Source organism: Hyperolius riggenbachi, chromosome 8 (genome assembly GCF_040937935.1).
Source record: "Hyperolius riggenbachi isolate aHypRig1 chromosome 8, aHypRig1.pri, whole genome shotgun sequence".
Taxonomy (NCBI): Eukaryota; Metazoa; Chordata; class Amphibia; order Anura; family Hyperoliidae; genus Hyperolius; species Hyperolius riggenbachi.
In genome coordinates this window covers 255,344,964-255,364,750 of record NC_090653.1, presented here as the reverse complement: position 1 = coordinate 255,364,750, position 19,787 = coordinate 255,344,964, and the positions used below count along the sequence as shown (strand labels likewise).

General features: G+C 44.8%; 1 protein-coding gene across 1 annotated transcript in view; it reads right to left on the bottom strand.

Annotated features, from left to right (window-relative positions):
* The window catches only part of LOC137528524 (multidrug and toxin extrusion protein 1-like), a 149,339-nt gene extending 133,247 nt beyond the window's left edge, over window positions 1-16,092 (bottom strand). The window contains exon 1 of the mRNA XM_068249837.1: window positions 16,003-16,092. The gene's annotated coding sequence lies outside the window, so the exon portion shown is untranslated. The remainder of the gene's footprint in view (window positions 1-16,002) is intronic.
* Window positions 16,093-19,787: the final 3,695 nt, after the last annotated feature.

The window sequence follows — 19,787 nt, the reverse complement described above, 5'->3', positions numbered from 1 at the left end:
TTTCAAGGAGAATATTTAAATGGCTGCCATTCTTACACTGTTAATAGCAGATGCCCCGCCTCAAACCTGGTACAGTTGGTCACTGGGTGACTGGGGTTCAAATTCAGAAAGGGGGCGGAGCCACAAACAGCCAATCAGATTTGTTTAATTTTAATGGGAATATACAAATGATTGATACCAAGGGTTGCTAGTAAAAAAGGGCGCACAGGGATAGTGGAGAAAAAGGGCGCTGCCATAGACTGCAATGCAAAATATCGGCTATTCGGCGCCTGACAGGAAAAAAGGGCGCCCGAGAAATAGCGGTTACAGGGATCGTGTTAACAAAAGTTTTCGTTTACAGAATAAGGTTTATAACAAATATCGTTTACAAGTTCGTTTTGAGTTTGTGTTATACTTATTTTTTCGTTTTTAAATTTCGCTTATATCAGTTTTTACTTATTTTTTCGTTTAAAAATTTCGCTTACAAAAGTATAACAACTAAATTTTCGTTTACACTTCTTTGATCATTTAAAAATTTGTTTTCATATGTATAATGCGTAAATACCGTTTTCAACCTTATTGTATTAGAAATACATCGCTTTTGGTATTAACTTTGTTTTTACACTTATAATGCGTTGATTATAGTTACTAAAATATCGCTTTTAATGTTACTGTTATTTTAAGATTTCTAATGCTTGCAAGGCTATCTATTGTATTGTATATATTTATATATACTTTTCTCTATTTATAATATTAATGTATACGTGATTTTAAGGCTATTTTAAAGAGAATCTGTACTCTAATATTTTTACAATAAAAAGCATACCATTCTATTCCTTATTTTCTCCTGTGCCCATCTGTGCTGTTTCTGCCACTCTCTGCTGCAATCCTGGCTTGTAATTAACAGTTTTAGGCAGTGTTTACAAACAAACTAACCAGCTTCTAATAGGCTCAGCTAAGCATAGTGTGTGAGTCATTCAGAGTTTGCAGGGGGCCTGCAGAGGGTGTGTATCGCTTCTACCAATCACAAGCAGCCCTGCACATTCCACACAATCAAGCCTTAGCCCGACAAACAGGACAGAGGAAAGATACATTGATTTATTACAGAGACAGTGCAGTTAGGAAAGACTGCAGTAAGCCAGAGCAGATTAGAACAGGCATAGGAACTTATAGGATAGAAGAACTAAGGCTGAAAAATTTGTTACAGAGTCTCTTTAAAGCTATTTATTCTATTACAAATATATAAATTATTTTATTCATGTTATTTGTAGAGACGTATTTTAAGGATTAAATATATTATTGTTTATATGTGTTTAGGGCAGGGGTCTCAAACTCGCGGCCCGTGGGCCATTTGCGGCCCTCGATACAATATTTTGTGGCCCTCCCCGGCAAAAGCTTCCTTATAGTTCGCTTCAGTGCTCCCAAGTAATCTGCCGCTAAACGAGGGCTGCAGAGCCCCCAAATCGCCCGGGGGCTATCTGCCGCCATTTCCTGGAAGGGGCAGAGCTTTCAGCTTCAGCTCTGCCCCTCCTGACGTCAATCGTCGCACGGATCGCCACCTCTCCCCGCCCCTCTCTGTGAAGGAAGAGTGAGAGGGGCGGGCAGAGGCGGCGATGCGCCGCGATTGTGAAATTCCTTATGCGGCCCAGCCTCATCCTGACTTTGCCTCCTGCGGCCCCCAGGTAAATTGAGTTTGAGACCCCTGGTTTAGGGTGTTTGTGGTGGGGATGGTTAGGTTTAGGCATTACTAGGGGGTCTAAGGGTTAGGGATAGGTACAGGGAGGGTTAGGTATAGTTACAGTATAATATACGCAATCAGGGGGTGGTTAGGGTTAGGCACCACAAGGGGGGGTCTTAGGGTTAGGCACCACCAGGGGGGTCTTAGGGTTAGGCACCACCATGGGGGTCTTAGAGTTAGGCTCCACCAGGGGGGTCTTAGGGTTAGGCACCACCAGGGGGGTCTTAGGGTTAGGCACCACTAGGGGGGTCTTAGGGTTAGGCACCACCAGGGGGTTCTTAGGGTTAGGCACCACCAGGGGGTCTTAGGGTTAGACACCAACAGGGGGGTCTTAGTGTTAGGCACCACCAGGGGGGTCTTAGGGTTAGGCACCACCAGGGGGGTCTAAGGGCCCGTTTCCACTATAGCGTTACGAAATCGCCGGCGAATCACCGCAGGCAATTCGCATGCGGGTGCGATTCCGCATGCGTTTTTTGCCGCGATTTCGTATGCGATTTCGCATAGGTAAGGCTGTATGCGATTTTAACCATGTCACTGCCTGTGTGAATTAACATGGGTACCTATGCGAAATCGCATGCGAAATCGCGGCAAAAAACGCATGGGGAAAACGCATGCGATTTCCCTATTAAATACATTGCGTGCGATTCGCCTGCATTCCACACGCAGGCGAATTCTGAGGCCCCTACCCTGCAGATTTTTTCTGCACAGAAAAACGTGCGGGGAAACGCACAAGTGGAAACAGTCCCATCCACTTGTACTGACTGTGCGAATCCGCGATTCGCGATAGTGGAAACGGGCCCTTAGGGTTAGGCACCACCAGGGGGTCTTAGGGTTAGGCACCACCAGGGGGGTCTTAGGGTTAGGCACCAACCGGGGGGCTCTAAGGGTTAGGCACCACCAGGGGGGTCTTAGGGTTAGGCACTGCCAGGGGGGTCTAGGGGTTAGGGATAGGTACAGGGAGGGCTCTGTGTGAGAGTAAGGTTAGGTATAGTTACAGCACAATATATGTAATATATACAATTTAATAAATTATATATATTTAAACAAAGAGGGGTCTAGGGGTTAGGGATAGGGATAGGGAGAGATCTGTGTGAGCCTACAGTTTGGTGTAATTACAGTAAAATATCTGTAGAACATACCATTGCATTGCTATGCTTAATACAAATGTAAATATCGTTTTTCTTATAGACGATATTTGACATTTCTTTTCAGAATTCGTTTGTTGTTATGGACGGTATTTTGCCATTTCATTTCCGTTTATTTAACCTATTTAGCACTAAATTTTCGTTTACAACCCCTTAAAAGAAAAATATGGTTTTGCATTAAAACTTAAAATTTCGGCTATACCCCGCGCCCTTTTTTCCAGGCGCCCTTTTTTGATACACACCCCAAAGCTCATAAACTTGATCATTGAGTGACTGCATGTCAAGGTTAGAAAAAGTGGGCGGCACCAATAACAACTACATTTTTATATGGGAAACTATAAACTGCAACCATTCTTACACTGTAAATGGCAGGGTTCCCAAACTTAAAACATTCAGAAATGTGGGTGGAGCCTACAACAGCCAATCAAAATTTACCTATAGATGTTTTCAAGGGGAATATTTACATTGCTACCATTCTTACATTGTAAATAGCAGATGTAATGATCGCTGCTGCAGCAGCTATTGCTGGAAGTAGTAGTGCTGCAGCTCAGGCAGTTCTGATCTATTTCCATGCAAGCTGCATAGCTTTGTCTGTCTTTCCCTGCTGTCAGCTTGTGACTGATTATCATTCACCTGTGTGGGAATCTGCATGTCTGCTCCCATTGGATGACCTCAGTATAAAGATCTGCTTCCTGCAGGGTTTCCTTGGGTTTTCATAGCTTCAGCCTAAGCCTGCCTTGCTGTCGCTTTAGCCCCCGATCGTGTTTCTTGTTATAAAGATACTTTGCTGGTCTTTGCATCATATATTGGTTCATTGCCAATATATATGCATACCAGCACGTTTATTATTTTCCTTGTATTTGTGTTACGTTGATACATCAGTGACGCTGATTTATACGTACACGAACTGTTTATATCCTGTGTGCAGTTAGTCAGCTTTCCAGCACGTTTTGGTAGGTTGCGCGTACCGTGACCACCCGTGCTGAGGTAGTTACCCTGCTCCTGGTTCTGTTTGTGGATTGCGTTCATCTCTGCGAAGAGATAACGAATCCTTCTGAATCCTGTTCTGTTACTGTTTGTGGATTGCGTTCATCTCTGCGAAGAGATAACTAATCCTTCTGAATCCTGTCCTGTTACCGTTTGTGGATTGCGTTCATCTCTGCGAAGAGATAGCGAATCCTTCTGAGTCCTGTCCCCTGTATTACTCCAGTCCTAGTCAGCGTTCCTGCTTATGTCATATATCGGTTCATTGCCGATATATACATATGTTAGTCAGAAGTTACAAATAGTTTCATTGATAGCTGTAATTGTAATACACTAGGAAAACATACTTATTGTATATTTATCTGTGTTACGTTCATCTATCTTATCCTGCTATTTTCTGACTATCCTGTCCTGTCTTTGTGAGGCACGCCATCGCCGCATCGCATTGGCTGCCTCATTCCAGTCTGTCTGGTTTTGGACGCTTGCTGTCGCTAAGTAGCCGCTAGCTAGCAAGCGTTCATTCTGTCTACCTGTCCTGATCTCCTCAGTTCTGGTTTATGCGCTCAGCGCTACTTTGCGCTGAGACGTTATAACGAAAGCATTGTTTGTGGCTGTCAGATCTGCACCGGCTCTGTGCGCCACAATCTCCTATTGGAGTCAGTCCTCCCCTCCACTATACTAGGGATAGCCTGTTTCCTTGTGCTAGTGTGTGTACCTCCTCCACGCCAGCTCATGCGTTGCATGCTGACTGTGGAGAATACACCACCAAGCCTTACATTATGAAAACCCCATTACCAATCCCCATTGTGGGGGGGATTCCCAGAAAGTATGACACTGTTAATTATGGTTCCTGTTCCTTTAAGAAATTTGAAGAACTTAGCTCTGAAACAGAAAATGAGTTTTTCTCTGAATGTGCCAGGTTCCTGACCAATCCTGATCTCCAAGCGACTCCTGTTTCAACCTGGGCACTCCAACTAAGTTATATTTTGTTTAAAGGGGAATTATTCCAGTGGGCATTTGATGTTCTCAATCATTCCGATTTGAAAGATAGACCGCTGGAATTTCCAGCGTTTGTGATCCATAACTGGTTGCGCATAGATCCATTGCCTTTTCCTCTTAATGAACTCCTGGCAGCAGGTCAATCAGCTACTCCTTCAATTGCTTGCAAAAATGTTCAGCAAGCAGAAGGTGTTACTGATAATTTTCCTGCAGCCTTGAATAAATCACCAAGAACAGCAGGGAAAACAGCAGGGTCTAAGGCCAAACGCAAACGTTCTAAGAAACATGTCCGATCTGCAGAGTCGTTATCCTTAGCGACTGAGACCTATAATGAGATTCTGCCATTAACAGATAATGAAATGCAATTGTCTTTCAGGGGAGTTAAATGGACTTATGAAACTACTAATGAACTTTCCTCCCTGGCTAGGGAAAATAAAGATTTTGTTTAAAAGAATTATCTGAGTATGATTATGAGGAGATATTACAGAGTATTGAACAAATCAACTTATTTGTGAAGCAAGGAAAGTTTGCATACACTACAGTTCAGCACTTGCTACAGGTATTGGAGATTCTTAGGAATAAGGAATCTGCCAATCACCTGCTAATGAACCCAATATATGTCCCTGCTACAATCATATCTGCAAACCATGATCTGCCTGTTAAATATGCTTGGAATCCTCCATTTGAGAAAGGAGAGATGGAAGCTCTGGTCAATGAATGGAAGAATGATTCAAGTTCATTTTGTCAATTTTACAGTGCAAAAAGTGAATTAGTATTGAATGCATGCATTAAGTCTGCCTATAACCTAATAAAAACTGGTGTGTGTGAGTATGACTTTGTGGCTCCATTGATTGATGTGTGGGAACTGATTTTGGATGATTTTTATGTGACTCCGAATTCGCAAATTTGGCGTTCTGACCCGACTGCTTCAGCACCTTTGGCTGATTCAGCAGGTGATTCGGAGCTCTTTTTGTGTGAAATTGAAGTTCCTGCAATTCCACCCTGTACCATGGATAACTCAGTGTTACTTACCAGTAAAACAGAAGCCAATGATACATTCTTAACCTTGCCCTGCGCAAATTTCTCAGCAGAGAATCCAGAGGTCCTGCTGACTTCCGAGTCCAGCCTAGCCAGTACTCATGACTCTTTGTTCAGTGAAACAGACACCAGAAAAATCTTGCCTGCCTCTGCAAATACTTCTGCAGAAATTACCTGTGTTAATAAAGTTCAACTCCTGTCTGATCCAGCAGATGCCAATAGATGCACTACATCAGTTTCCGAGTCCCAGCAATCCTGTCTAGAAACATCAGAACCCCGGCATCTGAATTTTCCAATTTTACAAATGAATGGTGATTCAGATGCGCAAACATTGTGTCTTGATCTTCCTGTTTCTACACCTCGCTCTAGTTTCGTGAATAGCTCAGAGCATCTGCTATGTGAACCTGAAATCGCAGAATTATTACCTTGTTCAGAAAATTTTCCAATAAATTTGCCCTGTACCATGAATTGTGCAGTAGATCTCTCCAATGAAACTCAGGTCACAGAATCATTATGCTGTCCAGCAGGTGCTTCCATGGTTTTGCCCTGCAATATGGACTGTTCAGTGATCCTGTCCAGTGAAGCTGTGGTCGCAGAGTTTTATGCTTCACCCAGTACTTTGGATATTTCAAACCCTCTAGCAGAAGGGTCTGAGGCACTGCTTACCTCAGTTGGTGTTGCAGTAATATTCACTTGTCTAGCAGCTGTTTTGGAATTACAGTCTGCTTTAATAAAACTTGATGAATTTCTGCCCAGCAAAGCAGAAGCCATTGAAATATTGTCCTCGTCAGCAAGTGTGTTAGATACCTTGCCTTGTACACAGTCTGATTTAACCAATGTTGTTGAGTCCCTCTCCAGTGTTGTAACAGCCGAGGAACTCCAGCCCTGTCCTCTGAATGTTTCAGAAGTCTTGCCCTGTAACATGGATAATTCTGATTCTCTGGTCAAAATAATAGAAATCTCAGAATTTCAGTCTGGTCTGATGAGTGTTCCTGAAACCCAGCCCTGTATCCTGAAAGATTCTGGTTCTCTGGCCACTATGGCAGAGGTTCCAGAGTCCCCTTCCTGTCCAGGGAATTCCTCAGTTTTGCCTAGTCCAGTGGGGGCTGCTGCAATACTGACTTGTTCTGCAGCGCCTCATGAGCTCCAATCCAGTGTATTAAATGAGTCTCTGTCCAGTCCAGAGGTAGTTGTGGAGTCCCTATCTGGTTCAGTGCATACATCAGAAGATTTGTCCTGTCTTGTTAGTGCCCCTGAATCTGATTTGTTACTGACTTTGCTGGAGTCAGCGACATCTAAGTCTGATCCAGCATTCTCGTGTAAAAGTCCAGTAGTTGCGAAGTTTAGTCATGATGATTTTTTTTTGGCCAGTCCTGGTTTTGGTCCTGTCCTGGCTGACCCTGAGGCTCACAGTTCCTTGACATGCCCAGAGGTTTCTCTTGTGCCAGGGTGCCCAGATGTTCTTTGTGTGCCAGAATGCCCAAGTGTGTCTAAGGTGTTAGCGTGCTCTGATGCTTCCTTAGTGGGAACACGTTTTGATGTTGCCAGTCTGCCTGCATGCCCAGAGATGGTTCTGGTCCCTGAAAGCCCTGATATTGATGTTTGTCCTTGTGGCCCTGACTCGGGAATTGCCATAGGTTCCATAGGGGTTCTTGATAGTTCTCCATGTGAGCCTAAGGGGCATTCTGACCTATGGGGATCTCTTTGGAGCTTCAAGGTGTTCTGGGAGGTCTCTGAGAAAACTTGTCCTGGTGCCTTGGACTGGTTCAACAGTGGGTTTTGTGTTGGTAAAGACAGTACCGGTGGGCATTGCAAAGGCTTTGGCGTTTCTGAACGGTTCCTGGAAGGCGGTGGGTATCGCTCAGGGAATTTCGGAGGGCTTTCTTCTGGAAATCATGGTTCTGATGGGTGTCACACTGGGGCTTGTAGTACTGATGGGCATGGTTCTGTAGGTTCTGGTTCTGATGGGTCCAGTCTTGTGGGGACTGATTCTGGAATTCGGTCTTGCCGGGCTGTCCCGGTCATCATGAATTATCAGTCAGACTGTTTTGTTGGGAATTTCAGTTTTGAAAAGCGTCTGGAATCCGCTTTTAAAGGCGGGGGTACTGTAATGATCGCTGCTGCAGCAGCTATTGCTGGAAGTAGTAGTGCTGCAGCTCAGGCAGTTCTGATCTATTTCCATGCAAGCTGCATAGCTTTGTCTGTCTTTCCCTGCTGTCAGCTTGTGACTGATTATCATTCACCTGTGTGGGAATCTGCATGTCTGCTCCCATTGGATGACCTCAGTATAAAGATCTGCTTCCTGCAGGGTTTCCTTGGGTTTTCATAGCTTCAGCCTAAGCCTGCCTTGCTGTCGCTTTAGCCCCCGATCGTGTTTTTTGTTATAAAGATACTTTGCTGGTCTTTGCATCATATATTGGTTCATTGCCAATATATATGCATACCAGCACATTTATTATTTTCCTTGTATTTGTGTTACGTTGATACATCAGTGACGCTGATGTATACGTACACGAACTGTTTATATCCTGTGTGCAGTTAGTCAGCTTTCCAGCACGTTTTGGTAGGTTGCGCGTACCGTGACCACCCGTGCTGAGGTAGTTACCCTGCTCCTGGTTCTGTTTGTGGATTGCGTTCATCTCTGCGAAGAGATAACGAATCCTTCTGAATCCTGTTCTGTTACTGTTTGTGGATTGCGTTCATCTCTGCGAAGAGATAGCGAATCCTTCTGAGTCCTGTCCCCTGTATTACTCCAGTCCTAGTCAGCGTTCCTGCTTATGTCATATATCGGTTCATTGCCGATATATACATATGTTAGTCAGAAGTTACAAATAGTTTCATTGATAGCTGTAATTGTAATACACTAGGAAAACATACTTATTGTATATTTATCTGTGTTACGTTCATCTATCTTATCCTGCTATTTTCTGACTATCCTGTCCTGTCTTTGTGAGGCACGCCATCGCCGCATCGCATTGGCTGCCTCATTCCAGTCTGTCTGGTTTTGGACGCTTGCTGTCGCTAAGTAGCCGCTAGCTAGCAAGCGTTCATTCTGTCTACCTGTCCTGATCTCCTCAGTTCTGGTTTATGCGCTCAGCGCTACTTTGCGCTGAGACGTTATAACAAAAGCATTGTTTGTGGCTGTCAGATCTGCACCGGCTCTGTGCGCCACAATCTCCTATTGGAGTCAGTCCTCCCCTCCACTATACTAGGGATAGCCTGTTTCCTTGTGCTAGTGTGTGTACCTCCTCCACGCCAGCTCATGCGTTGCATGCTGACTGTGGAGAATACACCACCAAGCCTTACAGCAGAGGCCTAACAGCTGATACAGTCGTTGGGTGACTGGAGTCCAAATTCAGGGAAGGGCGTATATCAAAAAAGGGCGCCTGGAAAAAAGGGCGCGGGGTGTAGCCGAAATTAGAAGTTTGAATGCAAAACCGTATTTTTCGTTTAAGAGGTTATAAACGATAATTTAGTGCTAAATACGTTAAATAAACGGAAATGAAATGGCAAAATACCGTCTAAAACAGTAAACGAATTCTGAAATGAAACGTCAAATAGCGTCTATAGCAAAAACAATATTTACACTTGTATTAAGCATAGTACTAGAATGGTAGGTTTTACAGGTATTTTACTACAATTATACCTAACTTTAGGGTCACAGATATCTCTCCTTATCCCTATCCCTAACACCTAGACCCCCTTTGTGTAAATACACATAATGTAATAAATTGTATATATTACATATATTGTACTATAACTATACCTAACCTTACTCTCATACAGAGCCCTCCCTGTACCTATCCCTAACCCCTAGACCCCCCTGGTGGTGCCTAAACCTAAGACTCCCTGGTGGTGCCTAAACCTAAGACCCCCCTGTTGGTGCCTAAACCTAAGACCCCCTGGTGGTGCCTAAACCTAAGACCCCCCTGTTGGTGCCTAAACCTAAGACCCCCGTGGTGGTGCCTAAACCTAAGACCCCCCTGGTGGTGCCTAAACCTAAGACCCCCCTGTTGGTGCCTAAACCTAAGACCCCCCTGTTGGTGCCTAAACCTAGGACTCCCCTTCTGGTGCCTAAACCTAAGACCCCCCTGGTGGTGCCTAAACCTAACCACCACCCTGGTCCTAACCCTCCCTGTACCTATCCCTAACCCCTAGACCCCCTAGTAATGCCTAAACCTAACCATCCCCACTGCACAAAACACGCTAAACACATATAAACAATAATATATTTAATCCTTAAAATACTTCACTCCAAATAACATGAATAAAATAATTTATATATTTGTAATAGAATAACTAGCCTTAAAATCATGTAGAAATCTTAAAATAACAGTAATATTTAAAGCGATATTTTAGTAACTATAATCAACGCATTAGAAGTGTAAAAACAAAGTTAATACCATAAGCGATGTATTTCTAATACAATCAGCTTTAGAAACGTTATTTAAGCATTATACATCTGAAAAAGAATTTTAAATGATAAAAGAAGTGTAAACGAAATTTTAGTTGTTATAGTTTTATAAGCGCATTTTTAAAACGAAAAAAACTAGTTAAAACCCATATAAGTGAAATTTACAAACGAAAAAATAAGTATAATACAAATTCTAAACGAACTTGTAAACGATATTTGTTATAAACTTTATCCTGTAAACGAAAACCTTTGTTAACACGATCCCTGTAACCGCTATTTCTCGTGCGCCCTTTTTTCCTGTCGGGCGCCGAATAGCCGATATTTTGCATTGCAGTCTATGGCGGCGCCCTTTTTGTCCACTATCCCTGTGCGCCCTTTTTTACTAGTTCCCAGGGAAGGATGGAGCCACAAACAGCCAATCAGATTTGTTAGATTGATTTCAGACATTCTGTTATTGGCAGGGTTCTCAAACTTGACACAGTTGGTCACTGGATGACTGGGATTAATATTCAGGAAAGTGGGTGGAGCCTACAACAGCCAATCAAAATTCACCTATTGATTTTCAAGGGGAATATTTACATTGCTGTCATTCTTACACTCTTAATGGCAAATGCCTCAAATCTGGTACAGTCAGTCATTGGGTGACTGGGGTTTAAATTCTGAAAAGGGAGCGGGCCACAAACAGCCAATCAGATTTGTTTAATTTCAATGGGAAAATGCAACTTATAGATGCCAAGGACCCCAAAGCTCATAAACTTGGTCATTGAGTGACTGTATGTCAAGGTTAGAAATAGTGGGCGGAGCCAACAACAACTTTTTACATGGTAAATATAAACTGCACCTATTCTTACACTGTTAATGGCAGGGTTCTCAAACTTGACACAGTTGGTCACTGGGTGACTGGGATTAATATTCAGAAAAGTATGTGGAGCCTACAACAGCCAATTAAAATTCACTTATTGATTTTCATGGGGAATATTGAAACTGCTGCCATTCTTACACTGTTAATGGCAGAGTCCTCAAACCTGTTACATTTGTTCATTAAGTGACTAAGCTTCAAATTCACTAAAGGGTCGGGGCCACAAACAGACAATCAGATTTCTTTGCTGGATAAACTGCTTCCATTCACACAATTTTGATGCCAGGAACCCAAAAGCTCAAAACTTGGTCATTGAGTGACTGTGTGTCAAGGTTACAAAAAGTGGGTGGAGTCAAAAACAGATTCCCTGGGAAAATGTAAACTGCAGCCATTCTTACACTGTTAATGGTAGGGTTCTCAAACTTTGCTCAGTTGGTCACTGGGTGACTGGGATTAATATTCAGAAAAGTGGGTGGAGCCTAAAAAAGCCACTCAATATTCACCTGTTGATTTTTAAGGGGAATATTAAAATTGCTGCCATTCTTGCACTGTTAATGGCACAATCCTAAAACCTGGTACAGTCGGACATTGGGTCACTGGGATTCAAATTCAGAAAAGGGGGTGGAGCCAAAAATAGCCAATCACATTTGTTTCATTTCACTGAGAAAATACAAATTATTGATGCCAAGGACCCCAAAGCTCGCAAACTTGGCCATTGAGTGACTGTATGTCAAGGTTACAAAAAGTGGGTAGAGTCAAAAACAAATTTCACTGGGAAAATATAAACTGCAGCCATTCTTACACTGTTAATGGCATAAACAGCCTATCTGATTTGTTTAATTTCTATGGGAATATACAAATTATTGATGCCAAAGACCCCAAAGCTCACAAACTTGGTCATTGAGTGTTTGTGTGTTAGGGTTAGAAAAAGTAGGTGGAGCCAACACCAGCCAAATACATACCCGGGCAACGCCGGGTCATCAGCTAGTATATATATATCATGTTACAGTATACTACAAGTTTCTGCACTCCAGTCTGGGATTAGTCACAGTTTCTCAGCATGTGACAGGCACTTCCCTCCCCCCTCAGCCAGACAAGCTGAAAGTTACGCCCCGTGCATAACTTGTATTCATTACAACAAAGGCAGCCCATTCCTCCCTGAGTTGACAAAGCTTGACAAAGAAAACAAGCTTAGATATATTACAGAGACCGTGCAACTAGAAAAGGCTGCAGTAATCCAGACCACATTAGAACAGGTATAGGAACTTATAGGATAGAAGAAATAAGGCTTAAAATTGTTAGAGTCTCTTTAAGGGGAGGTCGTGTGAGTGTAAAAAAACACACATAAAGGAGGTGGGATAGCAAAAAAACAAGGCAGCCACCCAGTGTCGGGCTGAGGCAGAGCCAGAGAGGCTCCAGCCTCAGGGCGCAGTGTAGGGGGGGCGCACAACTCACTTAGCTAACATTCCCCTATTGTATTTGAAGCAAAGCGAAGTAAGAAAAGGGGATACATAGCAGTGACTGAAAGCCAGATAACTAGAGGTTCAGGTGGTGATGGTCAGAGCCGGAATAAGGCCAAATGGGGCCCTAAGCAAAGTAGCAGACTTGGGCCCCTCTCCCTTAACCCCTCCTGCTCCCCACCAATATATATATATATATATATATATATATATATATATATATATATATATATATATATATATATATATATATATATATATATAGTGTATATATATATATATATATATATATATATATATATATATATATATATATATATATATACACACACACAGGGAGTGCAGAATTATTAGGCAAATGAGTATTTTGACCACATCATCCTCTTTATGCATGTTGTCTTACTCCAAGCTGTATAGGCTCAAAAGCCTACTACCAATTAAGCATATTAGGTGATGTGCATCTCTGTAATGAGAAGGAGTGTGGTCTAATGACAATCAAAGCCGTATATCAGGTGTGCATAATCATTAGGCAACTTCCTTTCCTTTGGCACAATGGGTCAAAAGAAGGACTTGACAGGCTCAGAAAAGTCAAAAATAGTGAGATATCTTGCAGAGGGATGCAGCACTCTTAAAATTGCAAAGCTTCTGAAGCGTGATCATCGAACAATCAAGCGTTTCATTCAAAATAGTCAACAGGGTCGCAAGAAGCGTGTGTAAAAACCAAGGCGAAAAATAACTGCCCATGAACTGAGAAAAGTCAAGCGTACAGCTGCCAAGATGCCACTTGCCACCAGTTTGGCCATATTTCAAAGTTGCAACATCACTGGAGGGCCCAAAAGCACAAGGTGTGCAATACTCAGAGACATGGCCAAGGTAAGAAAGGCTGAAAGACGACCACCACTGAACAAGACACACAAGCTAAAACGTCAAGACTGGGCCAAGAAATATCTCAAGACTGATTTTTCTAAGGTTTTATGGACTGATGAAATGAGAGTGAATCTTGATGGGCCAGATGGATGGGCCCGTGGCTGGATTGGTAAAGGGCAGAGAGCTCCAGTCCGACTCAGACGCCAGCAAGGTGGAGATGGAGTACTGGTTTGGGCTGGTATCATCAAAGATGAGCTTGTGGGGCCTTTTCGGGTTGAGGATGGAGTCAAGCTCAACTCCCAGTCCTACTGCCAGTTTCTGGAAGACACCTTCTTCAAGCAGTGGTACAGGAAGAAGTCTGCATCCTTCAAGAAAAACATGATTTTCATGCAGGACAATGCTCCATCACACACGTCCAAGTACTCCACAGCGTGGCTGGCAAGAAAGGGTATAAAAGAAGAAAAACTAATGACATGGCCTCCTTGTTCACCTGATCTGAACCCCATTGAGAACCTGTGGTCCATCATAAAATGTGAGATTTACAAGGAGGGAAAACAGTACACCTCTCTGAAGTGTCTGGGAGGCTGTGGTTGCTGCTGCACGCAATGTTGATGGTGAACAGATCAAAACACTGACAGAATCCATGGATGGCAGGCTTTTACAATACAATACAATAACATTTCTATAGCGCTTTTCTCCCATAGGACTCAAAGCGCTTAGGCTCTCTCAGATTCAGTAATTGGTAGGATGAAGTATTCACACAACAAAAGTTATATTTCTGTAAATGCCAAACTAAACAGGTGGGTTTTCAGTCTGGATTTAAACATGTCCATGCAAAGAAATGTGGCTATATTGGTCACTAATTTGTTTTTGTTTTGTTTTTGAATGTCAGAAATGTATATTTGTGAATGTTGAGATGTTATATTGGTTTCACTGGTAAAAATAAATAATTGAAATGGGTATATATTTGTTTTTTGCTTAGTTGCCTAATAATTATGCACAGCAATAGTCGCCTGCACACACAGATATCCCCCTAAAATAGCTAAAACTAAAAACAAACTAAAAACTACTTTCAAAAATATTCAGCTTTGATATTAATGAGTTTTTTTGGGTTCATTGAGAACATGGTTGTTGTTCAATAATAAAATTATTCCTCAAAAATACAACTTGCCTAATAATTCTGCACTCCCTGTATATATATATATATACACACGCTCACACCAGAGACTAAAATGCCAGCACGGTGGCGTGGTTAGTGCTCTTGCCTTGCAGCGCTGGGTCCCTGGTTCGAATCACAGCCAGGTCAACATCTGATCTGCAAGGAGTATGTATGTTCTCCCCATGTCTGCGTGGGTTTCCTCCGGGCACTCCCGTTTCCTCCCACATTCCAAAAACATACAGATAAGTTAATTGGCTTCCCCTTAAAATTGGCCCTAGACTGCGATACATACACTCAGAGCCGGGCCGAGGCAGAGAGGCTCCAGCCTCAGAGAGCAGTGTAGGAGGGGGCGCAGGGCAGAGACAAGAGAGGCTTCAGCCTCAGGGCGCAGTGTAAGAGGGGGCGCAGAATTCATTCAGCTGTCATTCCTAATTGTGTTTGAAGCAGAGAGAAATCAGAAAAAGGGATACATGGCAGTGACTGCAAGCCAGATAACTAAAGATTAGTTGGGGGCCCTGGGGTGCCTCTTAGTCTAATAGCAATCAGTATGTAACGCATGGGGTGGGAGGGATGGAGGGGTGCACTTTGGTGTCTCAGCCTTGGGTACTGGAGGATCTCGTCCCGGCTCTGCATACACGACACATACATAGACATAGGACTATGGTAGGAAATAGGGATTCGATTGTGAGCTCGTCTAAGGGACAGTTAGTGGCAACACTATATTCTCTGCACAGCGCTGCATAATATGTCAGCGCTATATAAATACTAAATAATAAATAATAATAATAAAATGTGCAAATGCTACTATAGTATAGAAGTAGCTGATGCTGGCAAAGGTCAGAACATTAAATAAGTAAGTCACAGGTTGCTCTAGCTAGCTGCAATGCATGCTAGTCTAAGGCCTAGTGCACACCAGAGCGTTTCGGCTGCGGATTGCGATCCGCTTGCGGGTGCGGATCCGCTTGGGTAATGTATTTCAATGGGCTGGTGCACACCAGAGCGGGAGGCGTTTTGCAGAAACGCATACTCCCGGGCTGCTGCAGATTTTGGATTGCGGATGCGTTTCTGCCTCAATGTTAAGTATAGGAAAAACGCAAACCGCTCTGAAAAACGGCATTTCAGAGCGGTTTGCCAGGCGTTTTTTGTTACAGTAGCTGTTCAGTAACAGCTTTACTGAAACAATATATGAAATCTACTACACCAAAAACGCTTCACAAAACCGCAAAATGCTAGCTGAAACGCTACAGAAAGAGAAGAAAAAGCGTTTTAAAATCTGCTAGCGGATCTGCTAGCGTTTTTTGGTGTGCACCAGGCCTGACAGCTGGAAAGTCTCAGCATGGTGTGAATGGTGTGTACTCACTGAGGGGACACATCCTCCCGCAGCATGACCAGAGCAGGCTTCTTTCTGCAGCTCGGAAGATAGCAGTGCTTCCGGTCTATTCTTACAGAGAGTGTAGAAGGTGGCTGTGGTTACCCTGGCAACCACACACACACCATAGCCGCTGGAGGAAGAGTGCCTGGAATGTGCAGGCACGTTAGATGTCAGGCTGGCTGTGACTGATTGTTGGATTGTTGCTGAGGTCCCCGAGGCTGCTTTCACAGGAGCACCACTCCATCCCTATGTCACACTGAGCCTCAGTCAGGATAGGCTCGTTCAGGAAGAGAGAGAGGGCCAGTGAGAATGAGGTCAGCAGCCAGCGTCAGCCAGCCACAGTGAGGGCCCTTTTCCACTAGCGGCGTTTGCGATGCTGAATCGCAAAATCACAAACCGCTAGTGATTTTGAAATCGCTACGGTTTGCTTTTTAACATAGGAATCGCGGTAGGTAATTTCCACTACCGCAATTCGTTTTTTACTCAAACGCGATCGCACCGCGGAGCGATCTTTGCTGCGATTTTGCTATGCAGTGCATTGCATAGCAAAATCGTGAACGCAATCGCCGGGAAGTTTCCTGCACTTGCGATTCAGAAATCGCTAGCGTTTAGCGCGAACGCTAGCGATTGCTAGTGGAAAAGGGCCCTGAGTAGCACGCTGATGCGACCCACGCTGACTTTCTGCAAGCTGGAGAGCGTCTCCTCACCATGGCAACAGCAGCCGCTCAGCTCATTTTTGGAAACGGAACCGATAACAGTGCAGCAGCAGCCAAATAAAAAACCTAGAAGAAGGATTGCATGCTGATGGGGCCCTCAGACCCTGAATGAGGCCCTAATCAGGTTCTTGATGTGCCTGGTTGATGATCCGGCCCTGGGGATGGTGGGGGGGTTGGGGGCCCTGGAGCGCCTATTACTCTAATAGTAATCAGTGTGTGTGATGGCTGGGGTGGGGGGGGGGGTGCACTTTGGTGTCTCAGCATTGGGTGCTGGAGGACCTTTTCCTGGACAGAAATGGCAGCATACTCCTGGGTTCAACTCCACCCCCTGAACCCGATTGGACAGATCTTTTAATACATTAAAGCAATCCAGCCCCCCCTGCCATTCTCCTTTTTTCTGTCCTCGATGGACAAGGTCTTTTTAAGTTCTCTTGCTACTCTTTTTTTTTTTTTCTTTTTTTGGGTGTCCGTTTTTAGTTTTAAGGTACTTGGCGCCCGTTTTTATTTTTTAATCTGCGGGTTCAGCCTCTCCCACTCATAGTTACATTGCGCTGCTTAAATAGTGGCTATAAATGTATGTTTTACCTCCACTCCTCTGCCTTTCTAGGACGCTAAACTACTTCCTCCATCTCCCTTCATCTTCTGCGTCCTCCGGAGCAGCCGAAATCTCGCGGGATCTTGCGGGAGCATCAGGATTGGCCGGTGATCGCGGCTGACGTCACTTCCGCCCGGCGCGGCTTTTACAAACACCGGGAAGTGTTCTGGCTGTTGGAACCGTGGTGACAGCGTCTTAGCTGTTGGAACCGCTCCGGAAACAGCAGAGCAGCAGGCGGGTGGCGCATTACGACTGGAAACAAATCCCTCTTACTGCAGGAGCAGGTAAGCACCGGATATGATAAAGCACTGCAGGAAATAGATCTCAAGTTATATATGTGGACCTAATTTATACATATACATTGCAGGATGGATAATTCTATGGAAGTGGAGGGCAGTATAGAGGAGGTGGAAAGGTAACTGGTGTCTAAAAGATATCATTATTTTTTCAGTCACATTAAGGGGTGTGTAATTAACCTGCTGGGCGTTTCAATTCCCGTGGCCTCATGGCCGCGGGAGGGTTTTTTTCGCCCGATTTTTTTTCCTTTCATGTAGCTAGCCTAGCGCTAGCTACTTGATTCTCCCCTTCCTCCTCTCTCCCTCCCACCCTTCTGATCGCCGCCGGCGATCACGCCCATAAGGAAATCCCGCTCTGAACGGGATTTCCTTTAGGGCTTCCCCCGTCGCCATGGCGACGAATGGAGTGACGTCATTGACGTCATCGACTTCTTGACGTCACTGGGACTCCCGATCCACCCCAAAGCGCAGCCTGGCGGCGATTGGCCAGGCTGTGCACCGGGTGTGCGGGGGCTCTTTTGCGTCGGGTAGAGGCGGATCGGCGGCGATCGGGGCAAACACGCGTTTGAAAAACAAAATTATCAAAATCGGCCCAGCAGGGCCTGAGCGGTGCCCTCTAGCGTCTCGCTAGGGAGGTTAAAGGCTGACTTTTCACTGGTGTCAGGTCTTGTAAAAGAGTGCTATCTCTCTTTGAAGAGGCGGATGTTCTTTGTGGAACATATCATTTTTTTTCTTTTATGTCTCCACAGTCTGCAAGAGAGACAAGAGGAAAAAGATATGTCTAAAGGACATACATCCTCATCTAATCGACACTCAAGGTCTAAATCAAGATCCAGGGCTAACACATCCTCTCATGATGCAAGATCATCTAGGAGAGATTCGCCAAAGAAACATAAGAAATCATTAGGCAAAGGGAAGAAACATTCTCCTGAGATGGAGTCTTCCAAACGTCATTCCTCACACCGGCTCTGCACTCTGTGCTGGAAGTGCCCAATTTAACGCTAACACAGAACTACGTTAGTGTGCGGCGATCTGCGTCGGCCTGGAAGTCATGTTAGTCTACGGCAGTGGTGCTCATCCGGATTCCAGATATCTGGGTAATCCGGGGGGGGGGGAGCCCCTTTGCCAGCCTAAAACGTTTGACCGCGGCAGCCGCTAGATGCTCTGGCCAGCTGCCACCTGCATGTCCCTGTATGCGCTGCAGGCTTTGAGATAAAGGGGAGAGAGGCTGGAACTATAATTACCTCCCGATAGTGGCTTTGCGGTTTCCATGGCTTCCAGCGGGTGATGCTGGTACTGCATCACACGCTGCCAGCTGCAGCGGCGCTCTCCCGATGTCACGTGATGCAGGCATGGAGATCTCGTCAGTACATCCACGCCTGTGAGGATGAAAGAGGCGCCCTCTTGCTGCTTGGGGTGAATTCTGGAGTGGCTGCGGCTGGCTGGCCTGGACGGATGTGACTTACTCAACTGACATCGGTAGTGGTGAGTCAGGCTGCATGCTGCATGGCAGGCTGCTCTCATGTGCTTATCAACTGCTCTGCCCCTGCTGGGTGGGGGGGGAGATGCTGGGGATACACATACAAAGATAAACTTGAAGATTGCTATCTAATCCTAAATTAAAGTGTGGGGGGGGGGGGGGGAGAGGGGGATATGCATGCTTTGGCTTAGATAGGCTTCAAGCTTATCTTGCATACATATATCCCCCCCCCCCCCCCCCCCAAACAACAGGGTCACTTTAATGTAGAGTTTAGATACCAGGCTTCAAGTTCATCTTGCATACATATCCCCAGTGCTTCCTTTAAGGAAAGATAGGCAACCAGGGCTCCTGGGCCCTTGATCTCCCCCTTAATTGTCATGTGCTCCTGGGGCCCCTGCAAAATAGCAGCACTGGTCTCTCACCTGTCCCGAAGGCCGGTGCACTGTTCCATTTGTCCGTGCTCCTGGTCTTCTTCCCACTGCCTGCCTCTTGTGACCGGAGCATGTTGTAACTTGTTATGCTTACATATTACATGCGCCGGTCACATGAGGCAGATAGCAGGAAGAAGATGGGAACAGCGGATAGGCTGCTGGGACAGTTAAGTTGCAATGCTGGTGTTGTGCAGGGACCCTGGGGAGCATTAAGGGGGGAGAGATCGGGAGGCGGCAGCTAGTTCGAGGGGCCCC